The sequence below is a fragment of the Mus pahari genome, chromosome 7 (genome assembly GCF_900095145.1).
Source record: "Mus pahari chromosome 7, PAHARI_EIJ_v1.1, whole genome shotgun sequence".
Taxonomy (NCBI): domain Eukaryota; kingdom Metazoa; phylum Chordata; class Mammalia; order Rodentia; family Muridae; genus Mus; species Mus pahari.
This window is the reverse complement of record NC_034596.1, coordinates 28,962,722-28,985,098: the sequence shown is the minus strand read 5'-3', so window position 1 is coordinate 28,985,098 and position 22,377 is coordinate 28,962,722. Positions and strand designations below refer to the sequence as shown.

Here is a 22,377-nt window from a genome sequence, read left to right as displayed (position 1 = left end):
GGGAAGGGGCAGAGGTTTCTAGTCGTTTTGAAGGCATGCTTCGTAATGGAATCACTTAGCCTTTTTTTTTTTTTTTTTTTTTTTTTTTTTTTTTTCAGAGCTGCTATTCCTGCAGAGATAAGTTAAGCGGGCACTGTAGGATACCAATACTTCCCCTTGTTTCCTGCTCCTGTTACATGTCCTTCTTTCTTTCAGACCCTTTTGATCTCACCAATAGAATTTCTTCTGGTGCCTGTGACATCATAGGCCAATCCCATGTATTTTAAAATAGGGAGTTACTTGATTTTTACCAGGAGACATGCCTCATGGTGAACACGCAAACAGGGTCTAATTTAGAAAATTGTATTTACTTGTTTTAAATATCAGAAATTAAATTTGTCCTTTTTTTCTGAAATACATGTAACAACTTCTAATGTCTACTTATCTGTATAGTTTTCGGTTGTAATATATATATATATATATATATATATATATATATATATATATTCATTCCAGGATGGCTCAAACAACACACTTTTGAGAAGCCAGAGAGGGTGGCATTGAAGCACAGGATGAGAGGGAAGCCGTTGAATCCAGACCCTTGTTTTTAAATGACTACCGTCCCAGGGTTCTGTGCTATGAAATGTGAGCATATGTAACTAATCACATCAGGTTGGGTGAGTCCCACAGAAAAAGGGCCTCTCATTCCTTCCTTTTTCCTTGTGCTGTGCTGTGCTAGTACCAAGGGGTTGCACTGTACTTACAGTATAAAGAGAAACTCGCTGATTAGCATTGGAGAAAACTAGCTACCCCAGCCGGGGAAGCCCGCTTACCCCCTTGTCACCTGTAAACTCCCCAGAGCAGTTCTTATTGGTCACTTTCATTCTGACGCCAGTCACCCTTAGCAGTTAACTGTCATTTAAAAATTACAATTTACATATGACATATGTCAGTGTAGTACGTTAAGATGCTACGATACGTGCATACATTATGCGTACATCTAGGTAGTATGGTTCTCAGAAACTGGCTATTCAGTTAGACCGAGCAATTTCGTTGCATAAGATGAAATAAAGAAGGTTTCTAAAGGCCTTCTAAGGAAAAGACATTAACAATTTCATGGAAAAAGGCACTTGGGTTTTATACTGGTGAGTCTGTCCCCTGTGGTCCAATAATAACCACTGCTGCCCTGAGCTCACATGGGGTTGGAAAAGTTGCATTATTTTCTGTCAACAGGAGGTGGCGCTGTCTCCTCGGCCTTCCTGGAGTCCCATTCAGCCTGTGGAAGCCGGCTTATCCCTTCTATTTCTGCACTAAGCTCCCCTTGCGGACTTGATCCCCACTCAAGGCCATTCCTGGCTTCCTCTGGGAGCACTGGCTGTTCTTCTCTACCCCCAAGGACACACAGGGCATCTTCGAAATCCTACCCTGCCCAGGGACAACTAAAACTCTACCATCCTGCACGCTTCAACACATGCTATTAAAAAGTGCTGCGAGGATTATGTGATTCTTTTTCAGTTTGAATTTCCTTGTTAAATATTTCTTTTCAGATCTGGTATTATTATTCATCCGTTACATTTTTATTAGGCAAATAATTAAGATTTAAGGAAAACGACTATGCCTTTTTAGCTTATTTAAGGCTGTAATTGCAACGTTATAAAAATGTCAGGTTATATTTTTAACACATAAGGTATTCTAATTTCAGAGACTACTTACTCCAAAATTGCTAACTTTTCATTCTGTTTAACCCATTTTATCTCCATTTTTCCTACCTGCCTAACACATTATCTGCCTTAATATTTACAGTAGTGTTTTTGTATTGTGAAAGAACGATGCTGATTCTAAACTGTCGGCATTTTTACTTACCCAGCTTGGATAGGCACCAGAATCCATTTGACATTTGGATGGATTCCACTTGGTTACAGCTCTGACTTGTATTACGATAAATACAATCACATGAGATATTAAAACCACTGTGTGTGTCACTGTGGTCATTGACTTTCATTTTTTGGATTTATTTCTCTCATCACTGTTCCTTGAATCCCAGCTCCAGGAAGAAGTGTACACCTCACTCCAGACAGTAGTAAACTCATTTAAGCCCCGACTGATGAAGAATAAACGTATCTATTTCTTATTTTAATTGAAGTAACTAGGTGGAAAAAATCACACAACACTGTTGAATCTCATTCCTAGAACTGATTCAAACAGAGATCTAAGTGGTAGTACTGTGTTATAACCATAGGATTCCACCCAGTTTCGTAATAAACAGTCCATATTTGTGAAGCGTGGTTATAATTGTCAGTGATCCCAGTAAAATCTATAATTTATTTTCCATGAGAAACAAATACTTTGCATCTAGGACATTCCTACACTGCTGGGTGACTCAGCTTTTAGTATTTGAACAAATAAATCCCCCTCCCCTTGCCCTTTCCAAGATGTAGTAAAAGAGAGGGAGTGGGCCACCCCCAACTTGTGTCTCTGATTGATTGGCTGAGTTTTCCTGTGGTAAGCGGTGTCATGCTGCACTCCACTTGCTGAACTTGTCATCAGCCTCAGTAAGGACAGGGCTGACCCCATTGCCCCAGTCCCAGACCTGTGTGCTTTTGTCTACAGGCAGATGCTCAGCTTTAGGGTGTATTAATCACTGCTCTTCTTCTTTTCCTGACCCAATATGGTGACTGCCCCAGTTGGGTTTTCACACTTGGGTATATAGCGTAGCCACTGGAAGCTATTTTGCATAACCTCTTGTTTATTACTGACCTGGTCCCAGGGCTCCCCAAAATATGCCACTATTTCATTCTGCCCTCCCCCCAAAAAAGAAAAAAAGTGTCTATAGCCCCTCTGGTTGGACTGCCTCTGTTTGAGGGTTCACAGAATATGTCTTCGAGGCTTGCCATCTACTAAACCCTGAGTTGCATTTCCTCCCTGATGTCCACATGTCTGAGCATCATAGAGTCGACCACAGACCCGTGATGACAATTTACACTGTGCCCTCTGAACTTCTGGCCTTGATTTTTCCAGTTTTCTGGGCAGCTGTGCTAGCCTGGCATTGCCCTAGCTCCCCTATCCCTGGCTCATTCTAGTTGCTGGTGCAGCCAGGACCTCCCACCAGCACCCACCTCTGTCTGTATGCTCTGCTCAGAGGCTTTCCTGTGACATCCTCAGGAGCAGTGTGCCTGTGCCTGGACTTTTGGAAGAGACAACCCCAGCTCTGATAACAATAGTATTTCTAAAGGAGTGGCAATTATGCCCTTTTTCTTAGGGGGAGGAGGCAAGTCTGAGGTGTCACTTATATTCCCCCGATAGTTGATTCCTCAGTGTTTATTCATCGCAGTTACTACTATGAAGGAGAGGAGAGAGTTCCAATTCTAGTTCTTGAGCCGATCACTTATTTTACACTGATTATTAGCTTATTGATGTTTCACTAAAATTATGCCATTTTATTTTTACAGTAGCTAAATTTTAATTTTACACACAGCATAACCACTAATGGTTAAATGTAATTTATTCTGTTCCCAGGGCTAAAGATTGTCTTAGTGATTTCTTCAGGTAATTATACTTCTCCAAATGGCTCTATCAGTTTGACTTTTTGCACTGCAATTACCTAGAGTGTTCATTATGTCCCTAGTGTTGTGAAATTACTTCTCCTACCTTAAACCTGGGATGCTCAGACTCCACGGGGGCCAGAAGCAACCTGTTTATAACCACATGCTGGTGTTGACATTGTCGGCTTTAGTTACATTCTCTTATTTATTTCTAGATATTGGGAGAAAGGCCACCTTATTAACAGTTGAAAGTATACAGTGTTTGATACCACTGTGCCCATTTCCACCAAGTATTATCTTTTGGCTGGTGCTAAACATTTCAGAAGGACATTCTGCCTGCTTGCAACATTATTTGTTTCATAGTAGAACTTCAACTCCAGCTTTTTTTTTTTTTTTTTAAAAGCTATTGTGTTTACAACAAGATTGATAGTTTCTTTTCCTGGTGTAATCAGAAACACTAGCTATAGTATTTCCTGTATACTACAGGAATACAGGAATACAGCATTTCCTGTATACTATAGTAGAGTACTTCCTATGCTCTGCGAGAGGGATTGAGAGTGTGCACGGTGAGTAGACCCACCAGTCTCTGGGAAGTGACAATTTGTGATGCTGAAGAATATACTATTTAGAAAACATTGTCTCGTTGTGAATGTGACCATATGCATACATGCGTAACTTACGGGACTTGACTGAGCTACTTGTGGTCCATCCATCTACTGTAAACTAAAGACAGTACAATGGAGTGCAGATAGAGACTTGGCTCCCGCCCTGTCTGCCTACCGAGCTCTATTTATCTTGGTTATTGCTTTAGGACACTGGAGTCCCCCTGTAGTGCAAGACAACTTTAAACATCTGATTCTCTTGCTTATGCCTCCCAAGCGTTAGGGTTACAGGTATATGCCACTGTGTTTGGCTGACTTTCTGGCAGACTGAAGACCGACATGAGCAGATCCCTTTCCAATGCTTGTGTCCAGAATAACCAAAGATATATGCAGAGGCTACTGAGAGAGGAAACACAGAAGCTCTGTACATTTTATGGCTAATGTCGAGGGAAGATTTTTGTGATATAGGAGCACATCCTTGAGCAAGGTTAGTAGTGATTACACTGATCAAGGATGCCTAGAGGGAGTGGCTCCATCTCTTTGGCAGCTTCCTCTGCTTGGGTAGGGGAGTCTGTAAGCCAGTCAATACTTTGAGAACAAGAGGTGAAGGAACTGAAGGAACAGCTGGGGTGGGGGTTGAGAGGAAGAGGATACAGAGCTGAGAGTATGCAGAGAGACTTGCCTGCTCAGCCTTAGAGGGAGGGGTAGATTTGAGGGGCTTGTGTGCAGCCTGCTCTGCACAGGTACACATGCATCATAAATGTGCTAGTTATACATGTGTGCTATACCTATACATCCCACACTTGCATGCTTCATATAACTGTACATGCCAAAATGTGTATGCAAACAGTGCACATTTTATATATATATATAATATATATACAATATATATATATATATATATATATATATATATATATATGCACAGATACAGCATGTACAGATACACACACAATACACATATGCATATATGTCTTAGTCAGGGTTTCTATTCCTGCACAAACATCATGACCAAGAAGCAAGTTGGGGAGGAAAGGGTTTATTCAGCTTACACTTCCACACTGCTGTTCATCACCAAGGAAGTCAGGACTGGAACTCAAGCAGGTCAGGAAGCAGGAGCTGATGCAGAAGCCATGGAGGGATGTTCTTTACTGGCTTGCTTCTCCTGGCTTCTTCAGCCTGCTCTCTTATAGAATCCAAGACTACCAGCCCAGAGATGATCCCACCCACAAGGGACCTCTCCCCCTTGATCACCAATTGAGAAAATGCCCCACAGCTGGACCTCATGGAGGCATTTCCCCAACTAAAGCTCCTTTCTCTGTGATAACTCCAAGCTGTGTCAAGTTGACACAAAACTAACCAGTACAATATATCAGTTACATTTCTTTGTATCTGTGCATGTACATAGCATATGCATCTGTCCATCTGCAAGAGTGTATATACATGCATGTGGATCAACATTCATATGAGTTGTATACATACAAAGCACACAGAACACTTGTACACCACACACATGCTTGTAACTCATAACACACACAGGTGGGTAACAGACATGTGGCACTCATGTTTAGTCAACACAAATGCCATTCACTATACAGAGCACACATGTACACAGTACACCCGTTTCTGTGGAACTAAGGCTATTAGAGAAAAGGTTTCTGTTTCCCTTGCACATTCATAGTGGAAGAGATTCAGGGTTCTACTGCCTGTTCAGAAAGACAGGGGACTCACAGAAGCTGGCACAGGTACGTTTAGGGACCTTACTGATCTGAAGGCAGATCATTGCTCTCCTGACCTGATGCTTTCACAGCTTTGAGTCTCACTTTTTGGACAAGCTCCTAAGAGTATGTCTTATGCACTTTGGTAGTTCTGTCGCTATTGGATCATCTCAGTAAGGGTGGCTGGCCATCACCACTCTGGTGGAGCTGTGTGAAGCCATGGCCATTACCGTACTCCTTTTTCAGAAGCAAGCCCAGAGTCTGGTGACTTCATGCAGTTTTGCAAACCTAGAACCATCATTGTTTCTGCAAAAGGCAGCTGGGTTCTGACAAACTGATCTAGGTTTTCCACTGAAGCTTCTTTGACAAAATATTTAATATATTTGGTAAGTCTGTAGCTCTGCCTTTCCCTATGTCTTCCATAGGGAGTAGAAGTATGGTCTCCTAAACTTAAAGCCACATCTTAATGATCCATGATAGTGCATGTGGTTAATATTGCCTTATTCAGAGGACGTGATTGGGATATGGATTTTGTTATAACTTTTAAGTGTTCAATATATATATATATATATATATATATATATATATATATATTCAAAGTATGTAGCATGACCTTCATAATGTGAATACTGTATATATTAATTATAAAGACAAATTATGTAACATGCATCACCTCTGATTTCCACCATTCTGTGTATATGAACACATGTCTGCGTTTCCAAGACATTTAAGATATGTGCACATCTTCTCTCATCAACTTCAAGTCCCATGAGGCCTTTTCCTCTAGCCGGTAGCTTACCAGTTCTCTCCTTCAGCAGTTGGTACCCACCATTTCTCCCTCTTCTTGCGTGGGTACAACTGTTTGGACTCCATAAGCAAGTGGGTCCGCAGAGCTTTCCTCTCTGTTAAGGATTCTGAACGCATCCTCTCAGGAGTCATCTGAATGGTGTTTAAACAGGGGGTGTGAACTCTGGTGCTAGGAGTGGGGAGCCTGGTGAGGACTTGGGAGGCCACTCTGAGGCAAGGAGGGAGGTGAGAGCAGAGCTGTGAGCCAGAGAGAGCCTGGGACCTTTCCAGAGCTGAAAAGGGAGGAAGGAGTCTCAACAGAAGCACTAAGGAGTTGATCTTGATCTTCTCAATACAGAAGTATGAAGAAAAATGAGGTTTGGTGGTTGTTAGACAGATTGTCACAGTAACATGGGCATAGTAACCCTAATTACACACATCATAAGGAATATCCTCAACACCAAAATAAAATTTAAAAATTAAATTAAATAAAAAAAGGAATGCAGTTTTTAAGGAAGTACGTGCCTTTGATTGCCTCTGAGCATAGATGAGACCTCCCTCGAAGCCATAAGAGATATTTCCGTGGTTGCCAACGTGTGCCTAGTGCTATCTTCTGAGAACTCCTTGGAGGGCTTCATGACTTTAGGTAGCACCCGCCGCTCAGATGGGCATGGGTGATGCTCATTATTTCTAGGTAAATTAAAGACAAAATGTCCATGACTGTCTAGCTGGCAGCTGCATCCATTAAGATCTGGCTATAGGATGCCTCTCTCCATCCTGTGTATGCCTGAGAGAAATGATACTAAATATTCCTGTTAGAGGCCACTTCCTACTAACCAAGATCAATAGGAATGAGACGATCAGAAACCAGCAAGGAGGGATGGAGCCCTTTGTTTGTCTTTGGGTTTGAATTGTCTTCACAGTCTCATGCTTGAATGTTTGTTTTCAAGGACTCTTGATGTTTAGGGAAGCTGGGAAACCCTTAGGTAAGGGGGTCTAGATGAAGGAAGTAGGTCACTAGGTGTGGGTGTTTGATGGCAACACCCACTCCTGGAACCAATCCTGTTCTGTCTACTTCCTGGTTTATCCTACAATTAGTAACAACTGCCACATGTTCCCTACTGTGGCTGTAGTATTGACCGTCACGCCTTCACTGTCATGATGAGCTGAACCCTCTGAAACTCGGAGCCAAAGCAAAGCTCTCAGCCCAGGTGGTTTCTGACGGTGGACTGTTAGAGTGACACAGAGGAAATGAACCCACATTTGAAGTCTCCTGTTTCACTCTGGGTCACTACCTCAAACTGGAGACATCTGGAAGGTCAGAGAAGGTGGTCCTGGATACACTGTATGAGACCATATGAGGAGATATAAAAAATGTTACAATGTAAAAAATGGTATTGACAAAATAAGTTTATATCAGATTCTCTGTTTTGTTTGTTGGCAGGATTTTGTGAAAATGCAGCCATATGAATGTTAACCAATTTGAATGAGACTTCTGGAATTGGGGCTATCAATTTTGAGAGAGGATTTTCCTCTTGAGTTAACTCAAAAACAAAAACCTCATTTCAAACATGATTTTACAATACGGAAAAGTCAAACTGGTAGATAATACTTTATAATTCAGTTATAACAACAAAAGACTTGATTTAATAATTTGTTAACTAGAGTATGACCTTGGATACGTTATCTCATGTGTCAACCGTCTGTCTCTAACGTACATGTCGCTGTTTGCTTTACTTTACTCATTTATTTTGGTTTGGTTGAGACTGAGTCTCCAGCCTCACTATGTGGCTCTTCCTGCCTGGAACTCCCCAAAACCCGGCTTCCTGGGGTGCAGTGCCAGGCCTGGCTCCTTTTACAGTCTGTCTTGTAGTTTGTATTTTGGTTATAACTCCAGATAGCAATGTTTTCATGTAAAAAAATGGCATCTTGAAAGTTCTATAAAGATATGACATTTCTTTGAAGCTGAATTGGCGGAGGCCTTATAAACTTACTGTAATTACTTTAGAAGAAAAAAATATCTAAAGTCAACACTGTCTAAATTGGTGTTTAGGATTTGAAATGCAGTAGAAATGGGTTTATAACTCAATGTTATAATGTAAAAAATGGTATTGATAAAATAAGTTTATTTAAAATCCAGAAATATATGAGAAAGTACTGTGAACTTCCAAAATTGATTTTATTTAACTCTCTTAAAACTAGAACAATATGCAATTCTTTAAATCTTAAAAGTATTTTGCTAATTAAAAATATTTTTCAGATTTTTTTTGTAGTTAAAAAACTTAAAACCTACTTTATTACAAATTTTCAAAATATGATACATTTTTCTAACTATAAACAAGCTACACCACAGATATCCACCTTAACTGAAACGCTGTAGCTTTTGACCAACACATAGATCTCTGTGAGTTCAAGGCCAGCATAATCTACAGAAGGAGGTCCAGGACGGGGAGACATACACACAGAGAAACACTGTCAAAATTTTAATTAAATATATATGTGTACATATGTATATATATGTATGTATATGTATATATACAAATATATATATACAAATATATATTTATACATGTATATATATATGTCAGTAATATGACATTATATATAACAAATATATATGCCATATATGTCATATATATATATATGCACTCACACTGCTATTATGTAGTTGTGATATCAAATGTGACATTACGATTTAAAGATAACCAAGTGCTTTAGAATAGGAGAATTTAGATTCTAATTCAGAAACTGCTAATAGCCGATGATAATGAAATGATTAATCACACACATAGGATGCCCTCCTCTTCTGTATACAAAATGAACTGTACTGGATGAGTATCTAATACTATATTAAGGAGGTTAATTATTCTGAGTTAATGATGAAAATTAATTTCCAAGGCTGGCCTGGTGTCAGTAGCTTGTAATTCCAGCATTTTAGGAAGCTAAGACAGAGGGTTGCAAAGTTCAAGGGCAGGTTGGGCAACATTCCCTGTCTCATAGTAAAAAAAAAAAAATAGAGGGCTAGGGATAATAGATAGGTCAGTAACATGACATTGTGCCTAGCTGGGGGGAAGGGGAATCCCAGGGTTCTCCTATAGATAGATAGATAGATAGACTATAGATAGATAGATAGATAGATAGATAGATAGATAGATAGATAGATAGACAGACAGATAGATAGATAGACAGACAGACAGATAGATAGATAGATAGATAGATAGATAGATAGATAGATAGGGTTCTCTGATAGATAGATAGATAGATAGATAGATAGATAGATAGATAGATAGATAGATAGATAGATAGATAGATACATAGATACATAGATACATAGATACATAGATACATAGATAGATAGATAGATAGATAGACAGACAGACAGATAGATAACTAGATAGGGTTCTCCGATAGATAGATAGATAGATAGATAGATAGATAGATAGATAGATAGATAGATAGATAGATGGATGGATAGGTTGTGTGATGTTTCAACCCAGATATATTCTTTCGTATGAACACACACTACACTCTATGTTAAAATTAGTCTCCGTGGTGAATGGGGAGCTGGTGATTGGGGAGCTGGTGATTAAACCATGTGTGTGTGTGTGGGGGGTGAGATGGAAAAACTGTCTTATTAGGGTAAAGTTCAGATCTCCATGAAGTGGCTGTGTCTGAGCAAAGCTGCTTCTCTGTGCCCTATGTAATTATTCTCGCCCAGGGAAGGCTGGGCATGGTGCAGTCTATGAAGAGTCTAAGGCCTTGGGTATTTCAATTGTTCCTTCCAGGTCTTCTGCCAGCTTCTCTTGTGGCCTCAGAGAATCTTGCTTTCTTAGAAGGTGAGTACTTGTAGAGGTTGGCATTTTGTTGTTCATTAAGAAGGCTGGGAGTAGGGAATTTCCTCGGAAGCCCCCATGCCCTACAATTCCTTCATCACCACTTTTCTTGGATTGAGAAGGAGCCAGGGCATGGCAGTTACGTAAGGGTCCATGCAGAAGCAATATGACGATGGCCAGGCCAGCTGACCTAACTGGAGGCTGCTCTGAGAACTGCTACTCTGGGTAGAGTCCAGGACACCAGCGGTATTGCAAGCTGTGTAGTTCTGCCACCCTCTGTGGTCTGAGTGCCTTCAAGCTTCTGAGGTCTGTGTGGGTAGTCCGTGCCGGTGCCTCAATATAGAATGTGTGTGAAATATAAAGGAGCCTGGGGGAAAAATAGTTCCTGGGCTCCCTATATATGATTTGGCTGGGACACAAGACTGTTCCTAAAATCCAGACATACCCATGCGTTTTCATAAGTCAGGATCATTTTATTAAAGTATGTCTTACTTGTTTCCAGTTTAGATTATTTGGGTTTATTTCTCCCAAACAACTGTAATTCATGGAGTAGTAATTATTCATTTTCTGATTCCTCTTTGATAAATTGACCTCCTAGTGGCTTAACTGACCTGCACCTATGTTAACATAGCCACCTTAGGGTTAACTGACCTGCTCTCATATTACCTGAGCCCCTCTAGGGTTAATTGTCCCATATGAGAGTTAAATTTCATAGTGGGTTTTCAAGGGGATGTTGAGGACAACCTGTATCCAGTATTGACACAGGACATTCAACTTTCCTGTTGAGTAGGGAAGACTCAGGTTTGTCTAAAAACATCTTTTAGAAAATGGCTCCTCTAGTCCCTCTAACATTTTCATAACATATTGATGAACTTTGAGAACACCTCCGGAGTTGGTGTTTGAGGGTGTTCATCCATGCCTTGCATGACGGATTTCATACTGTATTCACCCTCACTGATATCATGGCTACAAACCCTATTTTGCTTTGCTACTGGTGTCGCGTAAGACTTTGAGCGGAGCAGTTCAGGCCAGGATGAGAACTGAGACTGCCCTTGGCTCATTTCTCACTCATACATTTGCTGTCCACGTGTCCATCCATGAACCTCTAAGCGGAGGACTGATGGAAACTCACTGTGTCCTACGGACTCCTGTCTCTGTTCTCTTGCGATGTCCTGTTGGAAGTCTTGGCTCCTTAGAATCCCTAGTGTGAACCAGGGTGCATGTTTTCACTTTGGAGGTTTCTCAAGGCAGCAACATCAGCCTCAGGGGGCCCCCAAGTTGCACTCAGAAGTGGAATGGTGCCTGGGTGGCTGTGGAACAGATTGGCCATCTTCAGGGACGTATTGTCCCTGCTGAGAAAGTTCTCTTCCAGGTCCCTCAAAATCCCACAACTGGACAATGCTTGCTGTTGTGCCTGCTCTACTCAGATCTAGTGGAAGCTGTGATTGTTTTAAACAGATCATGGTAACCTACATGTTTTCAGTGTCTTGCTTTCTGGTTGTATGCTATCTCTGGGATCTCTGGAGTTACTGTGGCATGCAAAGGGGAAATCCTCTTTGCTTTAGAGCTCTTGGATGGACTAACATGGAGTTCTATGTTCTCAATGACTTCGGACATCTGCCTTTGATTTGTTTTTGTATTTCTCCATTCTCATTCCTTTTCCCTCATGCTTCTGGCTTAAGTGGTTGCCCCTTACCTCTGAATCAAGCTCCAGGGTTGCAGCCTGACCTGGTTCTGGCTCAAGGTCTCTGCTTCCTGAATCCTTTTGTAAGCTAGAAACATCAGTCTCCCCCTCCCCTATGCCACAGCTATGAGCCACTTTCCCCACGATGTCTCCTTTGCCATGATGGATTGAACTTCCTCAAGCCAAGAACTCAACCGAATCCTTCCCTCTTTATATCATTTCTGTAAGGGGCAAGGAAGATAGCTGTTGGAAATGGTGGACTCTGGCTCATCACCACGACTCTGGGAGACGATCTGTTTTGATTTCATACTCAATGGAGGATTAACAAATAGAATTCTGAGTTACAGCTTCCCGAGGACCCTCCATGTCAGCCCATCTAAGTTGTAGGTGTAGTCGCTTGGGTTTCCTCACGGCTGTTGTGTCGTCTTGAACTCAGTTTGCCTTGTCTTACATAGGAGCACATTTCCAGGGAGGCAGTGTCAGTCAGTGATAGTTGTTTCAGAGCTGAGCTGCTATCCGGCCTTGGATAGCGGAGGCTAAGTTGGACGTCCAGCGAAGTGTGACAGAGTTGACTTTTCTCATCCCAGAGAAGCCCTGGCTCTGAGGGGCAGTGGGGACACACTGCTGCCTTGTAGCTATGACTTGTCCGTGCTCTACTTAGCCATCATCTGTTTAATCACATCACTTTAAACTATGCATCAGTGGGGTTTGGGTTCTGGCTTCCTGGAAACAGCCTCAGCCCCAGCAACAGACATAATCAGTTGAGATGAGTGTCTTTACCTATAAAGCAGAGGCTATGCCTCCCTGTGGATGGATAGGTTGTGTTCTTTAATTACTTACAATGCTCCATAACCAAGCCAAGTAAAGAAAATAGGACAATTATACAAATGAGGGAGATTGGAGGAGCCTTATCTTGACTCTGGATCTGACTGGGAAGAGAAATATAAATTAGAGAACTAAAAGTTAAAAAAAGGAAAGAGGAAAAGAAAGATTAAAAAAATAGTATTAACTCCAAATAGAGAATAAACACGTCTAGCAACCAGGAGCCTGGTTCTGACCTGGCCTAACTCCTTCAGTACCTGGAGATTTGAGAGGACCGATACAGGTGAATATTGGTGATTTTGGCTTTGAACAAGATTCTCATTCTTCTTTTTTAATCAGGAAATGTGGGTAATGCCACTTTTTTGGTGATCTCAGAGGTTTAGAAGTTGCAACTTTTACCACTCTGTGTTTTGAGATTTTTTTAAAACACCCACAGATAGACCTCACGATTTGAGAAGTGTGCAGCATTACATGAATCTAAAATTTCCTCCAAAAACAAAAGCAGGATTGAAGATGAAAAATTGCTAAACACAAATTTAAATAGAATAACTTAAGAAATTTAAAATTTCATTAAAATGAAAATAGATGCTTATCTTAAAGTAAATTAGGAAGGGAACATGCTCCAAAGAGACATTTTTTTATATACATGATACATAATTTTTTAAAAATTGAAAATGTTGAAAAAACATTTTGTCAAATTACCAAGAAGATGAGTAGGTGACTGCCACATTACCTGATGTGCATGAGGACTTGTGTGGAAGTCATTTGACCCAGACATGCCTCACGCTAATATTTGACAGTTGTACTCACAAACGGAATTAATAAAATTAATAATTAATAATGAACATATCTAGATCAACTTCTGATATATATATTCATTCAAAACACAAATATATTGGACTTATAGTATTTGAAGTTATATGTTCATTTTACAAAGTTGAGCTTGGTATCTCTTTCCAGTGGTTTTGTTTTTTTTTTTTTAAACTGCCTACAGTGGTGGGTGTTTTAGACCAGATGCCAGGAAAGTATCTGTGGAAACAATGAATGCTAAACTACACTACATCTTCTTTTGAAACTGACTTCAGAACTTTTTAAGTTATAGTGGTGACTCTGTCCTGGGTACCATAAGTCAGCTGGGAGAGGTTATGTAAAAAAAACTCTCACAACCAGGAAACTCACCGTGTGTTCTTAGCCATCTCACCTCAGAGTCTCCTCTCCCCTAGGAAAGTACCAGTTTCCTTGAATTGTGGGTGGTCCTCCCGAGCTCCGAGGCCTTGCTCGCTCCCTTGCAGTGCTCAGAGATGACCGTTGTCCCTGGACACGGGCATGGCTTACGAAACATCAACTCTTCAGGCAGCTTTGAGTAGATAAATGACGGCAGTGTGCCTGTGACTTCTGGGAAATACCTCACTCGTTCCTAGGAAAGTAATCCCCACTGAAGCAAGCCTTCTTGGTATTAAATGTACACAAAGCTAATAAAGGTGCTTTTTGTGCCATTTTCAAGTGTTTCAGTGAGAATGGCCTGGGGAACCATCTGAGGCATACTGGTGCGGGCTGGTGCAGTACCTTACCTTCTTACAGCACCACTTTTTCCAGGGCATCCTACACTGGCTTCAAGTGCCTTAGGCTTTTTGTAGTCTGACAGTCTTAGTGACTTTTCATTTGCTGTGACAAAATACCCGAGTGATAGAACTTGAGGGAAGAAGGGCTAATTTTGACTCTTGAGTTTAGAGAAAATATGGTCTATTGAGAGCATGAGGCAAACACCCTACAGCTGAACTACTACATCCTCAGCTCTCTTTTTACTTTTATTTTGAGATAGAGCTGCACTAAGTTTCTCAGGCTGGTCTTGGATGCACGATGAGCCCAGGTAGTCTTTGAGATTGTAAGCTACCTTCTGCCTCCCAAAGAGCTAGGATGGCATACCTGAATCACCATGCCCATCTCCTTGGCATCTTTTTAAAAAATGATTTTACTTTTGTGACTATGAATGTTTTTACATGCATGTATGTTTCTGTACCATGTGCCTACCTGGTGCCAGGGGAGGCCAGAAGAGGATGTTGGGTGCTGTGGAATGGAAGTTACAGATGGTTTGGAGCTGCTATGTGGGTGCTGGGAACGAAACCCAGGTCCCTGCAAGATCAACAAGAGTAGTTAACCACTAAGCTGTCTCGTTTATTTCTAGACTTTTAAAAATGCAAGATCACATTACCTGTGAGTAAGGTATTTGTTTCTTAGTGTTTTATCTTTTTTTTCTATTTTTTTTTTTGTTTTATTACAGTTTGTAGCCCCTCAGGTGTAGTATTGCACAGGCAAAGGACAGGAGATCATTTTGCCTTATTTCTGATCTTAAAGGAGAAGCATTTCGTTTTCACTGTTAAGTGTGTATTTTATGCCATCTTTAGTAAAGAAGATTTCCCTTGAGGACTCACAGAAGTTGCCTGTCTGCTTCTACCATGTGTGTTCCTGGGACTGGACTCAGGTCATCGGGCTGTCAGGGGAGGCAGTGAATGCCTTTATATGCTGAGCTACCTGACAGCCCCACCTCTAGGATTCATGGTAGAAGAATATTTTGAGTTTTGTAAAGTGTGTCTTGCATCTATTAAGGTGATAGCATGGTGTTATTTTTTGTTTCTAATCTGTTAATATAATGAATTATATTGATTTTTTTTGAAAATCAAGACCACTTTACATTCCAAGGAAAAAACAACATCACTAGATCACAGTAGAGTCTCTCTCTCTCTTCTCTCTCTCTCTCTCTCTCTCTCTCTCTCTCTCTCTCTCTCTCTCTCTCTCTCTTTGTGTAACTGTGTGTGTGTGTGTGTGTATAACTATGTATNTCTCTCTCTCTCTCTCTCTCTCTCTCTCTCTCTCTCTCTCTCTCTCTCTTTGTGTAACTGTGTGTGTGTGTGTGTGTATAACTATGTATGTGTATGCGTTTGTAATACTAATGTGCTTTGCAAAGTAGTTCTTTGGAGTATCCTTCAAAGGGGTTCTAAATCCCATGTTCTCTCATTCTGGAGAGTCCTGCTTCTTTTCTTTCTTGTTTATTGTTGTGTTCTCTCTCATGGTTTCTCTAGTGTATTACTAGCTCCAACGCTCGTTGTACTTTTAATTCTTGTTCTGAAGTTTATTAGAGTTTTTAGAACTTTTACTAGTCTCTTATTACTCCTCATTTCGAAGCTTATTTTTTCCTCTTGTACTTTAGACAGAACCTCATACGTTGATCCAAACTACCCCCCTTTTTGATTGTAAGTACTCCATAGTGTACATTTCTACTAGGCAGTATCTTCCTTGCTTCTTGAAGCCTCTCCGTTTAGTCCCTTTATTCTTTGCAAAAAAAAGATATCCCAACAGAATCCAGACTCCGTTTATTGTGGAGGTCTGTTTGCAAAATCAGCCTGTGGCTGGACCCTGGAACCATCTCTACAGTTCTCTTCCCAACAGTTTGTGCACATGGTATAGTTGGTGCTGAGAACCCACCTCCTCTTGAGACTTAGAGAAGGTCCCTGCAGGATAAGTACAGCAAAAGCTCGTGCTGTCTGCACTCCACGGCATGACCTCAGTGTCTGCGCTCCATAGCATCACCTCAGTGGAAATGGCACACCCATGTCAGAATTACTATGATATTTGGGAAGAGTGGTCACAGATGGGCTCCTATAGATTGTCCCAGCATGATCCTTGCTGATTTTCTAAGGTACACTTCAGGTGAGTCCCCAAATCCCCACAGTGGTTCTTTCAACACAGTGTTATATTATGGACTATCATTTGATGTCCTTTCTTTCTTTCTCTTTCTTTCTTTCTTTCTTTCTTTCTTTCTTTCTTTCTTTCTTTCTTTCTTTCTTTTTTTCTTTCTTTTTTCTTTTCTTTTCTTCTTTTTGGTGTACTTTCTGCATTGCTGGGATTTTTATTGATTTAGTAGTGTGAATGGAGATGCGTTTTGTGTCAGATTAGTCTTTGAGCATTTTCAGAATTGGTATGATGGCCTTGAACATGGTTTATCTTCATGAGTGTTTCAAGTGTGCCTGAAAAATATATATTCTGCTGGTTTTTTTGGTTTTTCTTACAGTTGTCACTAGTGAAGTTGTATGCCAGTTGGTTCATATCTTCTGTATCTTTGTTGATTTTTAGTCAACTTCGGTTACACTAATTACTGAGAAAGAAGATGAAGTCTCCAGTGTAGGTCTTGCTATTTCTCTTTGCACTTGTTTGCTCTTTTTTTAATGCCTGGTGTGTTATGTTAGATGCATGTACTTTGGGATTATATTTTTCTGAATGAATTCAACCATGGACTGGGGCTGATAGTCCAAGTGGATGTGAGATGACAAGAAAATGGTGTCTCTCCCCACTCCTACAAATGTCACACCTTGACTCAGAAAATACCTGAGAACACACTGGAAGCAAACATTTCCAGAATTATTAAAATGTTCCTTTTTCAAGAACTATAACATTATTGCTTTTCTGCTCAAGCTTGGTAGGTAAATGCCATCTCATATTTTTTTCAGGGACAATATTGAGAACTTTAATTTTTATCCACTAGACAACTTGTCTTAAATATAAGGAGTTCTTGTATATGCCATAAACTGATTCAAGTCTGTTTATTCCACCTTCCAATAATTTTCTACCCACAAATAAATGGGTGCTCTATGTGACCTTCCCCCCTCAGCTGGCTCTTTCATTATGTGGCACCTCCTAGCAGGTGGCATTGTCAAAACGAAGCCACCCGTTTTCAGAAACTCGTTCAAGGGGAAGATGAATGCAAGCTTCATAGTTTCTGTGAGAGGCCCATGGCCACAAAAGTAGCTGGGGGTGCTCTGGGTAAGGAATGGTTATATGCTCTGAATCAGTGGTGGGAATACAGAAAAGGATTTCCCTTAAAGCAAGATGTCTTGACTCATGGCAGAAGGTGCATGCCATTGAGTCAGGGGTATTCCTGTTATAGACCAAGGAAAACTGGAGAGAAGATACATTTTAAGGATGCATAGTGCTTTCAACCAGGTTATTGTAAAAGTAATAAGAGAGACAGAGAGACAGAGATAGAGACAGGTTCAGACTGATTCCTGGACTGACTGGTACTACTGTGCCTCACAGATGAGAGAGCACCCAAGATGGAGGATCTTCTCATTCTGTGTGCCCTGCCACACGAATGCCAACGTATCTCTCTGAAGAAACAACTCACTAAGAGAAACAAGGAGGAGGCTTCAGAATATACTCAACTTCTGGTCAAAAGAATGAAAGACACCAAAGAAGAACTGTCGCCAGTGTTTACTGGGGACAGATTGCAAGAAACTAGGGTGTCCTTCACCGAGAGCTGTGACTTCTGAGTCTCTGAGTCCAGTCAAAAGTAACTTGTCACGAGTACTAAATAATCAAACCTTGAAAAATTTCAGTAGATAAATTATCATTCAATACTTCTAATGGACGAATTCCCTTGAAAGTTAGACGATTTTATGTAACGCTCCCAGCTCTCTGTGGCATTTCTGAGACTTCCATATGCTTTGTTCAGCCATGAGTTCTTAGTTCCACACCCCTTAACGGTTCACATGTCAGCTCACTGTGAGACTTCTCTTCGTAGGGGAACAGGTCAGAGAAGCTGGTTTCCGTGAGCAGTGGAGGGAGATGGCCTTCCCTAGGACGTCTTGGGCATATGAGATGAATAATTCATGGGCTCCATTCTACTTCTTACTATCTGCCATCACCATAGGAAATAACTGTGTTTCCAAGTCACAGAGACTGCTGGAAACCCAGAGATGATAAATTTTAGATTAGAACACCCACATTTCCATCCCATTTTATATTTAAATTGAAGAGCAGGAGAAGTTTGGGTTTATCACTTGTTTTGCTGAGAACACAATGGTCCCTACAAAGCTCACTATTTGCTTCTGATGTTTATCTGCAATTTTAGCTCCACGTGCTATCTAGCATGCATAATAAATATACAGGTGTGGTGTTAAAATATGTACTTCAGAAAATGGAGAGATGGCTCAGTGCATAGAGTACTTACCATGTGAGCACAAGGACCAATTCCATAAACCCACATAAATAAATCAAGTGTGATAGTATGTGCTTTATAAGCCCAATGCTGGAAAGGCAGACAGGTGGATTCCTAGGGCACACTGAACAGAAAGCCAGAAAGCCAGCTTACTTGCAGTTTTCAGGCCAGTGAAAGACCCTGTCTGAAAAAGATGATGATGAAGGAAGGGAGGGAGGGAGGGAGGGAGGGAAGGAGGGAGGGAGGAAGGAAGGAAGGAAGGAAGGAAGGAAGGAAGGAAGGAAGGAAGGAAGGAAGGAAGGAAGGAAGGAAGGGGAAGAGGAGGAGAACTTCTGGGAAATGACTCTTGGAGTGTCTTTGGCTCTTCATGTGCACATATATACATGCAAATGGCTATGCACATACATAAGTCCCGGTGCACATGAATACTCACACAAAGAAAATGCACAAGGGGAAATATTTTTAATATTTGATATCACACACACACAAAGAAACCATTTTATTATCTTTGAAACACATTAAGGGAATGTTAGGTATAGTAACTTCTCTTCCAAGCTTAGGGCCTCTGCAACTCTGTTACAGGGATTGAAGGTGAGGGTTAGTTTATAGATGTTAACTAAAGAATCTTCGTGGCAGCCCTGTTGGGGAACTGCATTATGTGTGGGAAGGCAAAAAGAAATTGAGTAACCCAAGACTAGAGAACAGAGTTGGTTGAAATGTGAATCTCTGCAGGTTCACTTGCAAATCTGTAATACTAATTACTCTCCTTAAACGCTGCATTTCCTGCTTCCTGTCTTATCCCTTCTGTAGAAGGAAGAGGAAAAGGCGCCATTTCCTACGAATAGCATTCCACAGTGGAGCAAGGCAAGCTTCACTGTGTGACTAGCATCCCCTTCCAAAGTGAGTGAAAGCAAAGCAAAAGGCAAACCTGAAACCAGGGTTAGAGATGGTTACCTGGGTTAGGCTTTGCGGCATCTTAGCTAGGACAACACTCCTCTGTTTCATTGAAGTCTCCAGAGCCAAACAGAAAAACCATTGCATCCTGGAAGGACCCCAGGCCACACTTTCTTCCCCTAATGGATGCCACCCACCTGTCCCACGTTCCTCTGCTCCTTCTGCTGGTGGCTGGTCCCATGAGGTTTCTAGCCTCTTCTGAGCACTGTGCTGACTTGTCCTGTATCCTTGCCTGTGAGGTGACCTCTATTAAATCCCATGATGATCCCCCCTTCATCCTCATCTATGAGACTTCTGCTCTCTGCTAAGTCATGTGCTGACTATTCCCGCATCCTTCTCTGAGGTTCTTTGATGGGCTCCATACTGGCTTGTCTTGCACCATCCTTTGTGAGACTTCTGCCCTCTGCTGAACTCTGTGCTACACTGACTAGACTTCTCTGTGAGGCCTCCTGAGGAGTTCTGTGTTGACTTGTCCTGCATCCTGGCCTGCGTGACTTATGCTCTCCAATGAACCCTGCACCACCTTTGCATAGGCACTGATCACAGAAGGATGGAGCACCTCTTGTGTACGTAGCAGCACCAAGGACTCATACTGGGCCTCTACACCCAGAATAGTCCTGAGTAAGCAGATTCTGCGCAGCACACTGTCACAATTGCTTTAAGTAGGAAACACCCGTTGCCGCAGCTTTGATGAGCAGGAAATAGATTATCTGCTTTTCAGATATGCAGTATGGAATATGCAGGCAGAGGGTGCAGGGGGAAATTTTATTCTGTACTTTACCAATCTAGATGTCATCATGGTTTGTTTTAATGCCAACTCGATACAAATTAGAATTGCATGAATAGGCAGCTTCAACACAACTGTCCTGGTTGCCTTCATTGATGCTTGGCGATCCTGGCCGATTTCGGGTGGCAATGCCTTCATTGATGCTTGGCGATCCTGCCCGATTTCGGGTGGCAACTTCCAGTAGCAGTCCAGGAAGAAAAAAGTATGACAGAGGAAGAATATTTGCCATTGGCATGCTTGGCTTTCCCTCTTGCCTTTGATCTGATTTAAGGCTGCCGCCTCTGCGGCTGCTGTTGCTTCCCAAGCCAGCATTTCCAGACTCCCCGTCTTGTAAGGATCAGTGGCTCTCAAGGAACCCTGCCAGTTTTAAACACCAGATTGTAACTGCGGAGGCACCAAACACAGTGGGATGACCAAATACCAGGTTGCTGGTCTTCCAGGTGAGACAGGCACTGTGGGACTGCGCTACCTGGTGAGTTACCCAGCCTGGAGGACCAAACAACTACTGGGTTCTCAGCCTCCTGGGTATGACTCAGCTGCTGTTACTATTTTAAGGTAGGATGACAATATAGTCACACACACACACACATACACACACGTTTGTGTTTCCTACAACAACATTGGAAATGATGTAGTTACATAGTTACAGACTATATAATTTGCTTTGAGAGATTGTCTGTGTAGAAGTATGCTTTATGTCATTTTTATTGCCAAGAACTATTTTGTTCATTTCTAGTTTTCTTTTTTTTCTCCTTAATTTAATTTATTCACTTTACATCCTGATTGAAGTCCCCCTCCTTCCTCTCCCAGTCCCACCTACAAGTCCCCTTTCCTCTCTCCCCGACTCCTTCTACTATACACTCTCCCCCCTGCTCCCCCTCCCGCTCCCCCCCACCCCCACCATGCGTACCAGCTTGCACAGCACATGAAGTCCCAGCTGGACTAAGAGCATCCTCTCCCACTAAGGCCAGACAAGGCAGCACAGCTAGGAGAAAGGAAGCCAAAGGGAAGAAACCCAGTCAGAGACAGAGAGACAGAGGCAGCCCCTGCTCCAATTGCTAGGAGACCCACATGGAGACCACGAGGCACATCTGCTACATATGTGTAGGGGGCCTGTGTCCAGCCCATGCAGGCTCCTTGGTGGTAGTTCAGTCCCTGTGAGCCCCCCTTGGGTCCATGTTACTTGACTCTGTAGGTCTTCGTGTGGTGTCATTTCTTTTTTTTTCCGAAAACAAATAACGGCATTTTGTGCATATCAAACTCTTAACCACCAAGTGATTCCAGAGGACCCAGTATAGAAAAATCACTTTTGTTCTTTGGCACAATCTGGTTTCTAAAGCAAAGGCAGCAGGGAGAACACACCTTTCTGAAGAGAACCACACCAGCTCGATGGAGTCTGCATCTTTGCCAGCCAGTTTCCATCAGAAGTGCTAAAGAGCACCCTGCAAACATGCCTGCACTCAGTCGACACAAAAACAAACTCCTCTTGGATTTTTTTTTTTCAATGTGGCAAATGTAGAAGCCATCAGAAGGCATGTCACACTGAGCAGTTTCTGTAATTAGATCCCTCCATCCTCTGACTTTTTCCTTTCCTTTCCTTTCCTTTCCTTTCCTTTCCTTTCCTTTCCTTTCCTTTCCTTTCCTTTCCTTTCCTTTCCTTTCCTTTCCTTTCCTTTCC

The 22,377-nt window shown here is 41.7% G+C and overlaps 1 protein-coding gene across 3 annotated transcripts in view; it reads left to right on the top strand.

Moving 5' to 3' along the window:
* Sntg2 (syntrophin gamma 2) overlaps positions 1-22,377 on the top strand; it is a 201,540-nt gene that overhangs the window by 2,354 nt on the left and 176,809 nt on the right. The window contains exon 2 of one of the 3 annotated variants that reach the window (XM_029540556.1): positions 10,413-10,463. The exons of the other annotated variants lie outside the window; for them this stretch is intronic. The gene's annotated coding sequence lies outside the window, so the exon portion shown is untranslated. The remainder of the gene's footprint in view (positions 1-10,412; positions 10,464-22,377) is intronic. 3 annotated transcript variants of the gene reach the window in all.